The sequence below is a fragment of the Taeniopygia guttata genome, chromosome 20 (genome assembly GCF_048771995.1).
Source record: "Taeniopygia guttata chromosome 20, bTaeGut7.mat, whole genome shotgun sequence".
Taxonomy (NCBI): domain Eukaryota; kingdom Metazoa; phylum Chordata; class Aves; order Passeriformes; family Estrildidae; genus Taeniopygia; species Taeniopygia guttata.
The window spans coordinates 5,183,714-5,200,806 of NC_133045.1; positions in this window are offsets into that span (position 1 = coordinate 5,183,714).

Below are 17,093 nucleotides of genomic sequence, written 5' to 3' on the forward strand. Positions count from 1 at the left end.
CAAAAGTTTGCACCAAATCAGCTGAGAACTGTAAAATAAGTTCTGAGGAGCAGGGGAGATGTCCACAGGTTACTTGGCAATAGTAGGCAGGGCCACATTTAGGTTGTTCCCTTCCCAGTTATTCAAGCTGCTCCATAGATGGCTTCAAGTTCTTCCCTTTCACAGAAATTCAGTGAAAAGGGTATTTTCTGACAAAGCTGGACTCACTGCATGATTCAAACCAGTGACATTTCATAAGACACTGCAAAACCCAGCCAAAATAAACCTGGGCTTAGGAGGTGTGTAAGTAGCACAGTAATGCACAGCATCTCATACAGATCCTTTTAGGCAAATAAAGGGGGGATCTGTGGGGGCAACAGAAATGCTGCTTGTTGTGGTTTTTTTTTTTCCTTTCTTTTCCTATTGTGCCACCATGTATGAATCCTTGGTGTATTCTGTTTTAGGGCTGTTCATTTTTTTTTTTTCCTCCCAACTGGAAGCAATACCCCTGGGAAGGTTTTGCTCTGTTTTAGAAGAGAAACTGTCAAAAAAATGGGTCTGTAACTCAAACATTTGCTTGGAGCAGGCTGGGGAAATAACATGTTCAGTCTGGTGAAGCAGTGGAGGTTTGTGAGCTGCCTAGAGTTTATGAGAGGTGATATAAAATGCCTGGAGGAGACACAGGCAGCAGATCCCACTTGTTTGGTGGTGAATCCTTTTCTGAGTAGTGCATGGCACGTGTGATTGTACCTTTACAGGTACAATGGTGCTAGTTTTCAGAAAAGGAATGTATGGGTTTTTTTTGTCTTTTTGTAAAGTAAAAAAGTAGATTGTGCAATTTTCTATAGGAGTCTTCCTCACCAGAAGAGGGAATAAGCAGTAAATGAGCTGACAGCTCAGCTCAGCTGAGGGCTGAACCTGTCCCACACTGCTCTGTGCTGACAGTTTGCCCAAGGTGATGGCCAGCGTGCTGTCACACAGGAAATTAATATTAAAACACTAAATTGGGTAAAAGTTATAGTAGGATGTTGATTTTTGTTTAATGTTTGAAGTGCATAAGTTTGTGATGTGCCCAGCTTACTCTTTGGGAGGTTTATTTCATTGCAGAAAGCCAGAATATGACCCAATGCTCCCTCCTGAAACTTCAGATAATTTTGCAGTTACTGACTCAATTTATTCACAATTCCCTTTGCTTTCCAAGCTATATAATGTTAGGTAAACAGCCATTTCTTTACACTGAAAATTTAGAATACTTAAGGTTTTCTTTCCCTTTTTGCATTTAAGTGAAATGTCAGATTGGAAATGGCATTTTATTTTCTGTTTCCAGAGCAGAAATTCAGTCAACCAAGCAGGTTATTTTTGTGTTGGTAGACTTGGAAGATGCAGCTTTTTGTACACTCATTTCAGAATTAAAACCCTTGCTTTTGTAGATCATCCTCCTTAAACCATAATAGAGTGGTTTCTTGTGGGTTGTGGTGGTGGGGCTTTTTCCAATTTTTTTCTGTTCTTTTTCAAGGGGGAATTCTGAGAAGACCCTTTAGGGGGTGTTTGCATTCAGTTGTAATAAAGTTGTTACTTTAAAACCATCTCTGTAAATACAGTTGGTTGTCCCAAAAGTTTGTGTTGTGATGGACAAATTTTGATTGAAAAATCTTGATCAGCAATCCCCAGCAACTCATAAATAGATTATGTTAGCTAAGGAAAATATTGATCTCTTCTGCATCTCTCTTCTTTAACTGTCAAAACTTTATCTGATAATTTTGGGTTTGATACTTTAAAAACTGTCTCTGTAAATACAGTTGGTTGTCCCAAAAGTTTGTGTTGTGATGGACAAATCTTGATTGAAAAATCTTGATCAACGGTCCCCAGCAACTCATAAATAGATTATGTTAGCTAAGGAAAATATTGATCTCCTCTGCATCTCTCTTCTTTAACTGTCAAAACTTTATCTGATAATTTTTGGGTTTGATGTTGCTCCTATAAATATTTTTTGCATAGATTGCAAAGTGTTAAGGAGGATTAAATAGTTTCTGCTTATTACTGGCCAGGCCAAGCTTTACTTATGCACTTGGCAGCTGCTTTGTGTCTCATTTGTATGCTCCCTACAATTTGTAAAGCACAGCAGAGTAGATTTAAAGAGATAGCTTATTAATAAACACAGGGAAACAAAAGCTTTCTGGCAGCAGTTTAAACATGCAGAAGAATGGTGGTGGATGTTTATTTGGAAAAATCATGCTCTTAACAGGGGTAAAAATGAACAAAATCAAAAGAACACTTAAATATAATATCTTTTGAGGAGACTGGAAAGAAGTTTCCATAGGAATACCCAGCAATCTCAAAGACTTTAGTACAAATATGTTTGTTAAACCCCTCTAGTGAGCAGTTAATAGTTGCTTTTATACAATGAAAACATCACACATACACAGTTTCATTAAAACCATGGCAAGCTTTTTTTCCATTTCTCATTTGCAAGGCGGATGTGTTTTATTTTAGTACAATTTGCCACGGATAATGTGGTGATAAAGTGTGTTTATGTACAGAGATGGGTTTGTTGGTGATTAGGGAGGAGAAATAAGAAAGGGACAAGGAAAATTGTAGAAATTATGTAGAAATACAAAAAAAATTCTTAGTAGCTTGATTATGCAGGGGTGGAGCTGCAGAAAGCTTACAGTTGTTCCAGACAAGAATAGATTTGGGAGTATTATCCTTTTATTGAAGTAATAGTTTTGAGTACTCCTGAAAAATAGCTGTAAAATAAGATTGTGTCTCCTTAAATATTTCAGCTTGACATAATATTCTGTAACTTGATACAAAATTATTCTTGCTTTGGTGGATTAATACAGGCTGTGACACCGTGCAGGAGGGTTTGGGCTGCAGCTCTTGCATCACTCTCCTGTATCTGTGTTCTGCTGTAAGCAGCAAGTAGGAACTCAGTCCAGCCAGTGGAAACTCAGACAATCCCAGCAGCTTCACCTAGTGCAGAACTGTAACTCTGAGCTACAGCTATAACTCATACAGGGAACTTTTTGGATCCTGTCTTAATTTAATGAAAAATCCAGTTTATTTTCATTGTCCGAAGCTGTGGCTCCCTCTCCTCCCATTTGGTATTTTGTACTTTCATGCTTGGTTTTTGTTTTAAAAACAAGGTGCAACCCCCCTCTGTCACTGGTGAGAACCAGGTTTGGTTGGAGCACAAAAGCTGCAGTGACTCACAAACATTTCCTGTCGAGTTATCTTTGGTTTTAATTCTGATGCTTATGTTTGTTTCTCAATGTAAACTTTCAAGCCTCTTTTTACAGTCTGATTAAAAGCATGCCTACATTAACATGTGGCTTACCACGGGCTTTATCAGTGTCTGGGACACAATTTGTACACTAGAATTGAGGTGGGTAGACTGTGCACACTGGGAGTGCAGGCAAAGGGTTGACATTAAGCTTTTTAGAAGTGCTCTGCATCATTGACACATTAATTAAGGATGCACTAATGGACGTGGGTCTGTTGACTGTGGCCTTGCTTTCTGCAAATTATTCTTTTGTTACTCTTAACTCCTCAATGCCTCAAATATTCTGAATTAGTCTCAAACTCCCAAATTTGTTAAATCCCTTTCTGGAAGATTATATCTCTGTTGGAAGTGCTGCTGTTGTGGATTCCTCATCCTTCTCTGTGCTGTGCTGTTTAGAACAATGCAGACTTTGCTAGGGAAGGCAATACCTTCTGACTGGTGTTTGGTATAGAAGGGGCTGGAAATAACCAGCCACTTTTGGACAGAAAGTCCCAAATTTGACTGTTTTCCCCTAGCTTAGGTCAGTTGTTCCACCTGGAATCTTGTCTGGCATTTACACCCAGACCATCATTGCTGTAATAATGCTGCTCATAGGGAAGTAACCATTGTTTCAAAATTCTCCATATGAGACAGCGTGATTAATTTTGCCTGGGTTTTTGGTCGTATTGTTCCCTGTGAAAATAGGAAATAGGTTTTATATAGCAACTGGTGCTGTAAATGTCCAGGGAATAATGGAGTGGCTAATGCTGCCAGCACTCTGTGGAGATCTATTTGTGTGCTGAAAACTGGCATATGATGGGATGCTCAAATATTTTCAGGTTGCAAATCTCTAAATCCCCGTTCCTAAATATACCCTCTAAACTATATTTTTTCTTAAGAAAAAATAGTATCATTACATCAAAACCTGTCCCTTGACAACGACAGCATCTACAAAACAATGAAACTACTTTATTAAAAAAAAAAACCAAAAAAAACCCACCAAACCCCAAGCTGGTTAATTCTCTTTTTTATTATTATTTTTTTTTTATTTTTTAATTTTTAAATTTTTTTTTGTTACTTGCAAGGTGAGTAAAGTTCTTATTCATGTAACAGCTGAAGTGATGCTATTGGGACACTCTTCCAGATGGGAATTTATCTGTCTTCTCTTTGCAAGAGACTTGGTTCAGGGGATGTGGAGAGTGAGGAGAAATGAAAATTTAGAACATTTGTAATCTGCAAAAATCTGCAAATGCTTGTGTGTATGTGTGGTTCCCTCTACCCCCATGTCAGTGGGTAAGGAAGCACAGCAGAGATGTGTTAAATGTCAGTCATCCCCAGAGCCCCCAACAATGAACAAGGATTAAACAAGAAGCTGTGGAAGAGGAAAAGAAATCCTTGTGCATGTTTTAATAATTCATAAACATTGCATCTATTTTACTATTCTCTGCATTTAAAAACAAGGCCCAAACTATGCCTGCAAGCATAACTTTCCCTTTACAGTAAAAAGGGATTGAATTCATTAGGGTTAAATTCTGGTTATATGAATTATTTATTTATTTACTCACTTTCTTTTTTGGACAATGGTTGTCTGGCATTTATAGATGGACAAAACAGAGAATCTTACATCCAAATCATTCTAAATTTAAAGTATTTAATGAAATTGAAATCTAGATAGATCCCCAAATGATAAAAATTTGCAAACCTTCAGTTTTCTGTAGCTTTGCTAATCTTCATTTTTTAATATGGACCAAGCTATTATTGTTTATCAGTAAACTCAGGGATTCTCAGTCCTCTTTTGAGATCATGTCCAGGATGAAAGAGAGAGATTAGGAACAATTTTTTTGATGTCACTGGGTTTAAGTGATGTGGGAAGAGTGTGAAAAGAGGGTTTGTTCTCCCTCTCATCTTTCAATACAGTACAAAGATTTTTTTACTTTTGGATCAGGAACACAAAGGCCTCGGTGTTGATGGTATAACCCTGGATATAGCCCAGGGTTATAAAGGGTTATAGCCCTTGCTGGAGGCTGTCCCACCTGAAATGGAAGGATGTCAGTGCTGGCCTTCTATCTGGGTTTTTTCCTACTTGTCAATATTTTAAAACTATCACTTCATTGTGGCTTTTAAAATAATGGCTCTTTGCCATTCAGCTGTTGTGTGGGCCATGAAAAGAGTCCACTTTGAGCTACTCAACAGTGGAAACTCCTTGCAAAGTACAGCAGCTTTGGTGAGCTGGGATTCATGACCAGGAGTGTTCCAGCCCGGCCAGGCTGCCTTGCTCATCTGGAGATCTCTCTGGAAGCTTAAGGTAAATGTCAGAATTGAGGTAGTGTAACCCCTTTATGTTTTAAATGTGGCTGCATGAATTCCTTCAAGACAAGGAGTTATTTGCAGTTCCTTTACTGTAGGCAAGTGGGACAAATGTCTTCAGCTGTCAAGTTCATTCAGGGCTTGAAAAATAGATCTTGTTTCAGTGTGTAAAGCTGGAGCATTCAGCACAACGCTAAAATCCTGCAGTAAGACCTTTAATTTCCACTTGAGCAAATCTCTGACACCAGCTGAGAGGAATCACTTGCTCTAAAGATGTGTCTGCCTTGCTACAGGGCTGCCCTGAGATCTGCTGGTATGAGAGGTATAATAATAGCATTTTTTCATCTGTGTTACAGGCACTATCTCAAAAAGCATTTTTTTAAATTCCAGAATAAGTCCAAGAGATTTTGTTGTTCAATGTGGTCCACAAATATAAAGGAATCTTAGAAAATTTCACCAAAACATTTCTCTGAATTAGAATGAGGAACCCCAAAGTTGCATCTCATGGTTTGAGCTCACTTCCTCATGGCATGCTATGACCAAGAAAGAAGAAAATAGAGTGTTAAAATAGCAACTGTGGCCATAGTGAAATAGTTGACAATTTTTGTCTTTTGTTGCTATTTGAATCTGAGTTCACTTTCAGTTTCTGATTGTCTTTTGGAAATGTGAAAAAAAAATCATAAAAGAAGGTGAGAAAATGGTAACAGTTTTCTGTTCCCCTTAAGTCTATTCTTTTTCTAGTGTCCACCCCACACCCCTGGCAAAATCCTGACTTTGTAGAATTATTTCTGTAAATGTGCTTTTTTTTTTTAATGTACTTCAAGAAATTTGGAAAGAGCAAGGAAATGTATTTAGAGATGGATAATGATTCATTGATAAATAATTGCTGTCAGGACTGTGGGGTCTGATTCAGGTCACTGTTAATTTAACCTAGTTCAAAAGGGAATGGATACTTTTTATTCACATATATTTAATCAAACAGTCCCTGGGGAGAAATGGAATAGAAATTGAGAAGTGAGGATTAGCAAAGGAGATGCAGGGGTTTAAAGTGAAGGAATTATCTTGTTCTTTCTTGTAATGTCTTTCTGATACTTTAGTTTTCTTGAATAAAACCAGAAACCATCTCAGAAGGGTAGATGCTCATCCAGTTCAGCATCTCAAAGCTCCTTTGGGTGCTGCTGGTGAGGCATTTGCAATCATCACTCATACAGCACAGTGACTATTCTGTTGAAAACAGCTGTAGTTCCTGATTTCCTGCTTGGACTTCTCTTCCATGGCTTTTCACTCGGACTCCTCACACTTTGTGTCCAATTCCTCCTCCAGCCCCCATGCCTGGAGGGTCTTTGGAAGAAGACAGACCCCAGGATGCAAACTGAGGGGTACATCCTGGTAACTGCTGCCTTGTTTGGGTTAGGACCAGCTTGGCACATAGTGCAGATGTCTGACACTGCTGAGGGACGCTGCTTTGGATCTCTTGTGCATCTTTTGAGGATCTCCAAATATTCCTGTACTGGAAAACCATTTGCAAACAAAAAGTAGAGAACTCTGAATAGGAGCTTTCTCAGTCACTCTCCACCTCTGTCAGGGATCATTTACCCCAGTGCTGTCCTCCCCATCCCCTTCAGACCCCCACAAGCTGCTGTGACTGTTTTTGGGGTAAGGAGAGAAGAAACAATGCTGGAAGGTGGGTGTGAAGTTCAGCAAGTGTCAGCAATCTTTCTTCCACTGCAAGGGTGGTAGAGTTAAGCAGATAAAACAGCTCAGGCTCTGGGAATAGGAGCAGGATTGGGGCAGGCTGGACCACCCAGGCCCTGGTGGAGCAGGGCACAATGGCTCTATTCTGGCTGGCTGGCAGCAGGGGTGTCCTTGGGAGCCGTGGTGCTGCCGTGGCATTGCTGGCTCACCCCATCTGTCCTGTTCAGCACCTCATCAGATCAGCCTTGGGAATGGAACCTTCCTGCCTGCACACTGGTACAGGTGCTGTTCTCTGCTGGAGAGCACATTATGGGAATTCCATGGCTCCCAAAACTGCTCCAGTGGATAAATAGATTCTTGGCAGGGATCAGAGCATTGGGACTTATAAGTAAAAAAAGGATTCAATGTATTTCTTTGTGAATCTGATCCTGAAAGTGAGGGATTGATGGCATTGGTTAGAATTGGTAAAGCTTTGTTCTTCATCCTATCCTTCTGTAAGTAGATTTAATATCCTGCTGGATTGCTGTGCCTCTGCTAGAAGGGCTCTGACAGTTGTGCTGAATTGCAGGATTGCCAAGGGAATGTGGCTTTGGCCAAATGTCCACTAAGCACTAGGACAAAATGCTCAAACTTGGTCTTGCTTTTATGAACTACTCTAAATTGTGGGTCCAGCTCAAAAGTCAGCAGTAGGAAGTAGTGTGGCAGAGATAATCATTTTTCTATTTAGAAAATGCTTACTGTTGAATGACCAGTTTGAGGTGGGTTTTGGCTGGCTCCTGAGTAAATTTCCACCTGCTTTTGGTACCTGCAGATCAATCTTGAACTAACTTCCAGCTTTTCCTTGAAACTTGCCAAATCAGTTTTGCTATCTACTGTTGCACATTGGTCTACATATAAAGGGCAATATTCTCCTCCTCCAGCAGCATATTTGTAATTGGTATCTTAGCTTAAACCAAAGAATTTTAATAAGTGTGACACTGCAGGCAAAAGGATTTGGCAAGATTATATTGCAGATCAAGAAAAAGGAAGATTAGGAGAGAGTTGTGGGTGTCTTTTTTTCTGTGGCTATCTTCCTTTCAAATGAATCTTTCCTGGGACCTAAATGTTTAGTGCAGGGTTCAGTTTTGTAGCTTGCTACATGTCTTATTAAAGTATATATTGTGCCTTCATGAATATTTAAACCAAGCACTTAGTAAAGATTTCATAATAGCCTCTAGTAAGCTTTTATGAACCATTAACAATGGTACAATGAACTAATTTGTGTGGTTTCAGGAGGGAACCAACAAATGCAAGATGGGAAGGTGCAGCATCCTGGTGGGAAAAGAAAACAATTAATCGATTATTAATTGCTGGCAGATTTGTAACATCTGCTTCAGCTCACCTTGATTTAGCACCCATGTAAACTGAAGGGGGGGAACCCACCTAGTAAAGCCTTATTGCTGAGCCCATGGGAAGAAAATTGGGCCTTTGGGTGTTTTTAGGGCACAGCTTAGTGGTAGCTTTATTAGTTGGCTGTGAATTCCTCAAAGTGACTGACTCCCAGACAGAGCCTCCTTGCCTGGCTGGAGTCCTGCTTTTGTATAAGAAGGTGCAGAATTAGAAAGGAGGTGGCAAAAAGAGACTTTTAGCACCTTCTGCGGTGGAATTTGGAAATAAGAAAGCAGGTTTTTAGGGTAATAGATGGACCAGAAATGGACAATGGGTTATTTTATTTGTTAACAAGTAGATTCTTTGTAAAAGATTGGCTCAGGAAGAAATGCACATGAACTGGACCAGGTTTCCACGTTTTACAGGCTGGGTATAATGTGTAGTCTATTTTCTGTATTAAAGGGGAGGAGTGTTTTGGCAATCACTTTAAAGCAATCTATATAGAAATAATTATGTAAAGGTCTGTTTTTAAAACTGCTGGATCTGTGGATGACAAAGACAACACATCTTACCTGCAGAGTATTTGGCAACATGGTTTGTACCCTTAAATAAAATAAAAGCCCTGATTAATGTTTCACTTGTTAGCAATTCCTAAGAACATTTAACGAAATCTCTACATCTTTTCCTTCTAAAACAATTTCTGGAATAGCTTTTCTGGGTTGGTTTGCTCTTTTCTTTCTTGAAGCAATCTAGTTGAAGATTGTATTCAGGGATCATTCTCTGTGAATGCCTTGCAGAAGGTGAAACTCTTGTTTGAAAGGCAAATCAGTTGGGATAGACTTGTAAGTCTTCCAAAAAGTCCATCTGCATCATTATTACAGTGTAAGAAAAAAGCCAAGATGTGCAACACTGGATATGTACATGAGATCCTGCTTTGATGAGCCAGTCGGACATTTAGACTTTTTAAAATATGTTCTTAAACAAAGTAGTGTTAACACTTTTGGGTTTTTTTCCTACCCTTGCTTTCTCCAGCCTTATGGAACAAGGTGCCCAGCATTAAAGCTGACAATCTTTAATAATAAGTGTAGACAGGATTGTTTCCTTCAGAAATAAAATGCATATTTACTGTCCCTTGCCACCAGATTAGTCACTTTAGATGGCCACAATGACTGAAAGTTGAACATACAGAAAATTACAGTTAACCAGCACCAGTCAGGTTTTCTTCAGGTGGTTGTTGCAGGGGAGTTAGAAGCTCCTCTCTGACACAGACCTGGTGGGTGGCAATGTGGAGGGAGGGAGACTGGAAAGAGGTAATGGAGGGAAAAGAAATCTTACCTTGGCTTCACCAGTGGCAACATGAGCATATGCAATTATAAGATAGCTGGCAGATGACAAAGTTAGTTAATGTAACAAGCCCTGTAAAGCATTTAGCCACATTCTAGTGTTTAATCAGCTGTGTAAAGTGCAATATCTATCTTTCAATTTTATGCCATTAAGGGAGACAAGATTTTGATTAGGTACTTAATCTGGGCAAGAGGAAAACAGGCCCAGAGCAAGCCCACAATAGGCAGCAAAAGGGACATTCGACGAAGGATTCGATAAAGGAGAAAGACAGAAATTTAACATAAAAGAGAATTAGTGCAGCTCCTTTCAATTTAGTGCACAGATTTTTATGGACTAATCAATTAGAGGCTGTGGCTGTGCTGCTGGGAAGTGGTGCCGTGTTAGAGGCTTTGCCATATTAATTCTGTTCATTACCCCGGGGTCAGACGGAGTGCTTTGGAGAAGCCCCTGCTCCCAGCAGGTCACGCCGTGCCTGTCCTCCCTTTGTTCAGAGGGGTAAATGGGCAAAGCCAGCAAAGCAGCTTTGGGGCAGTTGTTGGTGTGGCAGCTCTGTGTCAGTGGCTTTCTCCCAGTGTTGCCTCTGAATAGTGATTCCTTGATATTTGCCTCTTTTGAGGAAGCGCTCTTCGTGGAGAGAAAATGAGATCTAGGATGGTAGGATGCTAGAGGAGCACTGGAAGGCATGGGTGCAGTTTGCACATCACTTAAATCATCCCTCTGACCTTCAACAAATTGTCCCAGCTGCTAACTTGAACATTACCTCAGCTAAAAGCAATGAAGTTAACTCCATCTCCCAGTGGAGATGGGAAAGGAAAACATCTGTGAATTATAGGTAACCCAGAGCTAGGCACCCCTTCCCCCATGCAAATAAGGTGCATTCAGGTGTGCCAGGGGCACTGCTTTTATTGCAGACTTTCTTTCATGCAGAATCTAGGGCTGGAAAACTGTGGGTTTGGGTCAGGATAGTACCAGTGTGGGTTTTCTGTGAAAAGGGAATTACAGTCAGAGTGGGATCTTGCATGGGAAAACACTTTATTTCTCTTTGAGGAGGATGTGTCACACTTTGGGGAAGGGATGGAAGAGATGTGTTTTTACAGGAGAGAGCACTTGGATAACTCAAGGACTTGGAATACCTATAGCAATTTGAGACCTGAACTGTGATAGTTTAGAGTAAATCCCAGTAAAGGAGAATTTGTCCCATAGAAGCCTGGGAAGAGCAAACTGACCCAATAAAGGCAGAGAGAAGTCCTGGCAGCAGGTCAGCTCTGACATCCTACTTGGGGTTTCTCAGCATAGACCTACTTTCTTAATGGGAAAATTTTTCATAGTGTAATTAGTGGAAAAATAGAGAAGTATTTTTGGCCTGAGAATGGGTATCAAACCTCCTCTTGCCAGTTTGGGGGTTCTTCAGTGTTTCTCTTACTCTGCACTTTTCCAGGCAGGAGCTGTCAATCCATAATCCAGCCCGTGTCTCTGGCAGAGTTTGTGCTTTGGTTCTGACCCATGTGCAGTTCAGAGAGCAGCATTTGGGACAGTATTAACTCCACAGTTTTTGTGTGGTCCTGACGAGGCTGGAGGAGAGAGAATATCTCAGGAAAAATACTTATTTTGTTCAGCTGTGTCTTGTTTGTGGAGTAGCCCCCAGGACTTGCACCTTACTGGGCTTTCTGCATTGATTTCAGACCAGCATAAGCCCATAAAGTTCAAGGGAGAAGAGGCTGCAGATGTAAGAAGAGATGCAGATTTTAAAGTAGTTAATTTCTTCCTTGTGAATTTTTTTCTTCTTAGCTCTGCTCCCCCCCGTTTCAGAAGGCAGTGCACGCTGTGGGGCTCTCCTCTGAGGCTGACCCTCCACACTGAGGCACTCACAGGGTGATGCTCTCTGTTTCGTGCAGAAATCTGTCAGTTATTCCTGGTATCACTATGTAAAATAGGGTGGAATTCTTGTAGGATAGGAGCTGATTAGTCCATGGTCTCTAGAAGAGCTTAAAATAGAATTACCACTTAGCTCTCTGTCTTCAGTGTGGCGTGTGGTTTGGGAATGTTTTTGTCACCTTCCATCTAATCTCCATCTGTGTTTGGCTTCTGATGAGTCCTCCTAAGTCTATTAAACCCTAGAATCACTTTTGCTGTTCTAAATACAGTGGCTCCTTCAAATCCTTGTCTTCTGAGGATGATATGACTGAGCATATTAGTTTATGGAAAGCTGCAAAAAACTTGAACTCCCTGACTGTTCAATTCCTGCAGAGCTATGACAAGTTATGCCTCCAGGCTACAAGTTAGGGAAATTATTTTCTGTTCAAACATTTCATTTCTCTGCAACTCTATAATTCTATTTCTCTTCTTTTTTTTTTTTTTTTTTTTTTTTTTTTTTTTTTTTGGTCTCCTTGCAAGGGAAGTGCTGTGATATAAAACACTTTGGCTCTGGCTGCTCCTTCCCCCATCTATAGATGGGGATGAGGAATATGAGATGCAATTTTTTTCTTTAATCATATAGCTATCTTGTTTGCTAATCAAAATGATTTTATGGAAGTCACAGCTGAAAGCATAACATGCAGAGGGAAAGGAACATTTTTTTTTTATCTCACTAAGTCTGTAAAAACCTGACTATTGCAGAATACTGCTAAGGCCTGATGTGAAATGGGATAAATAGGGGTGAATTTTAAATTATCAGGAACCCTGAGTCTTGTACAACTGGAGTCAATAGTTGTTTTTTCATGGGGTATAGTGAGAGAGAGGTCAGATTTTATTTCATAAAAAAGGGGGAGGAGGGAGAACAAAAATAAAAGTAGAATCTTTTTAAACTCTCCATTTAGAATAAAACTGGACAGTTGAAGCAAATCCACCTGCTTGCACTTGTTCTTATGCTGGCAGTCTTTTAGCTCTTCTAAAATTGAGCAAGGGTTTTCAGAGTTTAAAAGTCTGGGTTTGGACCAGCAGCCCAAATGCTGTGGCCATGCACTGGGGATGATTCCTTGATTGGGGAACAAAAAGCTGAAAGGAAAAGCTGTCCTGAGAGTAAGGGATGAGTAAAAACAAAGGCACAGTTACCTGGAGGAAGGCTCTAAGCATCCCATCGTAGCCATAACTTTTTTTGTCCTTGAGGAGCTGCAGGTTTCCTGGCTTATCCTCTTTGTGGCCATGAACTAAGCCAGGATCTGATTTGAGCTGGGATATAAATGTACTTCAGGCAGAAAAATCCCTGTTGGCAGTTCCCATAAAACAATAAAATCATGTCAAATTTGACTAATTCTTGGGATGCATTGCCAGCAGAAAGCTGACAGTCTGAATTTGTCATCACTGGAGGGAAAAGTGTGTGTGTTTGTCTGTGTCTGTGCATGGGAGTGGGGAATGGACTGGGGGAGAACAAGGCAACTATTAACAAAATGGAGACAGCATGGTACTCCATTAATGTTATTAATAACCCTATCAGATTTTATTGAAAAGATGCTCTCTGTATCTGAATTTGCCTCTATTTCAGCCCATTTATTAAAGCTGAAATAGCTGGAGTCGCTTCAGACCATATTTATTATTATTATTTGCTGAATGAATGCTGTGATTATGGGTCCCACGAGAATTAGAAGAGATAAAGTGTCATCTTTCAGTCTTTTCTCACCTTCCCCAGGGAGCAGTGGAGAGAATGTCTTCCTCTCTGTCTTTTTCTATTAGACTACCCTCTAATTTCTATTAATAGGGTTCTGAGACCTGCTGTAACACTTGAAAATTTATCTCTTACATTTGGAATGGTGATATTTAACAATAATGGTATGCTCAGAGGAGTATTTTTCTTTTATGTTTCCTCCTTTGCCTTCCTGAGCTGGCCATTGATTCCTAGAATTTTACTGATGGTTCAGAGATGTTTCTGGATGTCTCCAAAATAACCTGTGGGCTCGTTCTTGCGTAATTTTAATAGAGATTAAAAGCTGTTTCTGCTTTTAGGCATAAAGCTGTGGTGGGATGAGGGGAAGGCCCCTGACCAATAGAGGTCACCTATGAAGTCATTCAGGGATGTGGATCCCCTTCTGTGGTTTTAGGCTCCAGGTTATTCATGCTCAAACCTCGCTCTGACCATATGGAATTAGGTATGAAAATTATATTACTGTGGAAAACAGTTGGAATTGGTCTGAGATGAGGTCATCCCTTGTGAGAACAAAGGACATGGATGATGCTGAGTGAAATGGTGGCTGCCGGGGTGTGAATCCCAGTTGTAGCACTGGTGCAACGGGGACAGCCAGCAGTTCTGTGGAAGGGGAGATGGTGGCCCTTGCCAGCCCTTTCCTTGAGGGGAAACTGGGAGAGTTTTGGGAGGACAACTGGCTTGTTGTCCCTGTTGGGGGATCCATCCAGTGCAGGAGGCTCAGGATGCACGTTGGGCTCTGGGTGGGAGCCCCAGGCAAGAGACTGAGAACTGCTGAGCCTTTGCACAACAAAGGGCACAGGGACCTGTGGCACTGCCAGGGGAGGGACACTCAGGGACACAGACCTGTGGCACTGCCAGGGGAGGGACACAGCAGGAGCTGAGGACTCCAGAATTTGGTGCCCTTCTACTGTGAGGGTATAAAAGCCCATGATCTCCTTTGCCTGGGGTTCCTGCTCAGAGGCATCTCAAGCTGTTATTTTGCTATTGCATGTGATTAAATTATTTGAAGGGTCAAGATATCTGAGACTCTGCTCTGGGAAAGATGTGGTCAAGCTGGTTGTTGACTGAGAGTGTTGGGCTGTCTAGGTGTGCAGTCCCAGAGCAGATAGTCTGAGTGTGGCTCCAAATTGCTCCTGGATGGTCAGACAAGGAAGTTTCCTTGGCATTCCTTTTCTGTGAAAAAAACAAGAGTGTTTGCTTGAAGGTTGAGGCTTCAAGGCTTTCACTGAAAGGGGTGATGTGGCAAGAATGTGTGAGGATTAAGAGCTTTCAGATCTACTTAATTTATTCCCATTTTATGTACGTATGAACTTCTTGATTTGATTTCAAAAGGAAGAAAAAAGGAAGAGTCTTCTTCCAGGTTATCAGAAAAGTTGATTTGTTTGTTGTTTAGCTGGTTGGAAGCCATTCTGGACCTTTTTTGAGAAGCTGCAGATTTCCTTTATTTAATTGCTTACAACTGTGTTAGTTGGCATACCCCGTCCTGGTTAGAACTTTGCTTATGCAAATATCCCTATAATTTGCATATAGAAATTATTGTATTACCAAGTTTATACTGTAAATGTGAAAAAAAAAAAAAAAAAGCTGAGTAACTACAGATCTACAAATGCATCTACACGCAGCTATTGTCACACACCCTGTAGGTAATTGTTTATTTTTAGTGTCAGACCCCATGAGTAATTTTGACTCAGAGGTAGAGGGTGGTAAATTAGGAATTCTCTGATTTCTCTGAGTTATCCATATATTTGAGGTGCATCTTGGAGCTGGGCTGAAGCAGCAATCACATGGAGCAGCTGAAGGACTCCTGAGCAAAGCTGTTCTGATGGTGATTGCAGCACAGTGTTCTGACTTCTCTGAACCACATCTGTTCCCTCATTCACTAATGTGGAAATAGTACAAAAACAAGGGCATTTGGGCTTAATCCAAAAGTGCACACGCTACACTTGCAACATGTTTGGGCATCTTGGGGTCAAGGTTGACTCCTCAAGAGTGCTGAAAGCAAAGTCTCTGTTTGCTCCATTACGCTGTCTTTGTATTTTCCACTCCCTGAAATCTCTCTCCTCTTAGGAGAGAGTTTAAATTTCATCATCAGAGATGAAGGAAAACAACCACTGTGTAAACAGAATGAACAACAGTAAGGGAAAACAAACATATATTAGGAGCCTGGAAAAGTATTTTCCTGCCTTCCTGTTCAGGAACAATACCAAAAGGAATAAGAACAGCAACCTTATGCCAAAACATGGTCGAAAACCAAATATACAGTCAACTTGGATGTCCTGAGAACATATCAGCTGCTGAAGCTAGCAGGGAAAACTGAAATTAAGCAAGAGACAGTGTGGAGAAAATACCAGAGCAACCTGGTTTCCCCCTGCCAGGAGAAAAGGTTGTCTCCATCTCAATCTCAGTTCTCATCCTCAGCAGCCTTGCCATTTGCAGAAATGTTTTTCATGCCTACAAAGCAGAGAATGCCCTCTGAAATCACTAATGCTGTTGGATACTTTAATGGTACATCTTCTTGGGGTCTGCTTTTCCCAAAACCATCTGGAGAGATAGGGCAAGGAAGAGATCTTTAAATGTACTGCCTCTCTTCCCCCACATCTTAAAAACCTTGGCTTGATTAAATTTTGGCATTACATTTGTTGCATGAAAGACAGGAACTCCTCTGATTATTTGGATTGTAGAGTCAGGTAAATCAAAGGAACAGATCAAAAGAAGAGGAAATATTAATGAAAATCTATATTCTTTGGTCAGCATTTTTAATAGCTCTGGTAGAAAATCAAAAAGGAGAATCAGCTGTACCTCGGAAACTTGTCTGATAAGGATGATATAATGCAGGGCATTAATGCAAACTTCAGTACTACATACAGCTGGAAACAAAACCGAAAAATGATGTTCTAAATAATAAAGCAATATTTGACTGTTTAAAAGCCTCACAGTATGAAATTTGTCAAAATTTGACTCTTATGATTGGCCTGGGGAGGCAGAGCATAGTAATAAAGCCCAAATCTGAGAGGCTGATGCTCTTGCATCAGAATAAGTGGAAGAATTAATCACTCCACTTGCATTTTCTCTGTGACAGCTGCTGAGTGGAATATGGGGAAAGTGGTTTTTAATTTTTAGATTCTTTTGGCTTCTCCCCTTTAAGCTGTGTCTGAAATTGCACAGCAAAGTGGAGAACTGGGATCAGCAGTGCTGGGTAGATTTGACTGCAAAAGTTTATCTAGGAATTCTGCTTAGCATAAACTAAGCTCCATGATGTGATTTGACTTTGGGCTTTCTGCACTGGGGGAGTTCCTTATCTCAAGGATGGTCATGAGTGACAAAGCACAAAAAAAGTTGGATCTGTGGGCTAAAACTGAAATCCTGGCAAGCTTTACATCTTGAGATAAGTTGGTGTCAGTTCTACATCCCTTACAAGCCCTGTAACAGGAAAAAGGGAGTTTGTCTATGCCAAGCTAAAGGAGAGTCAGTTGTGTGGAAATTCAAACCAAGTCTCGT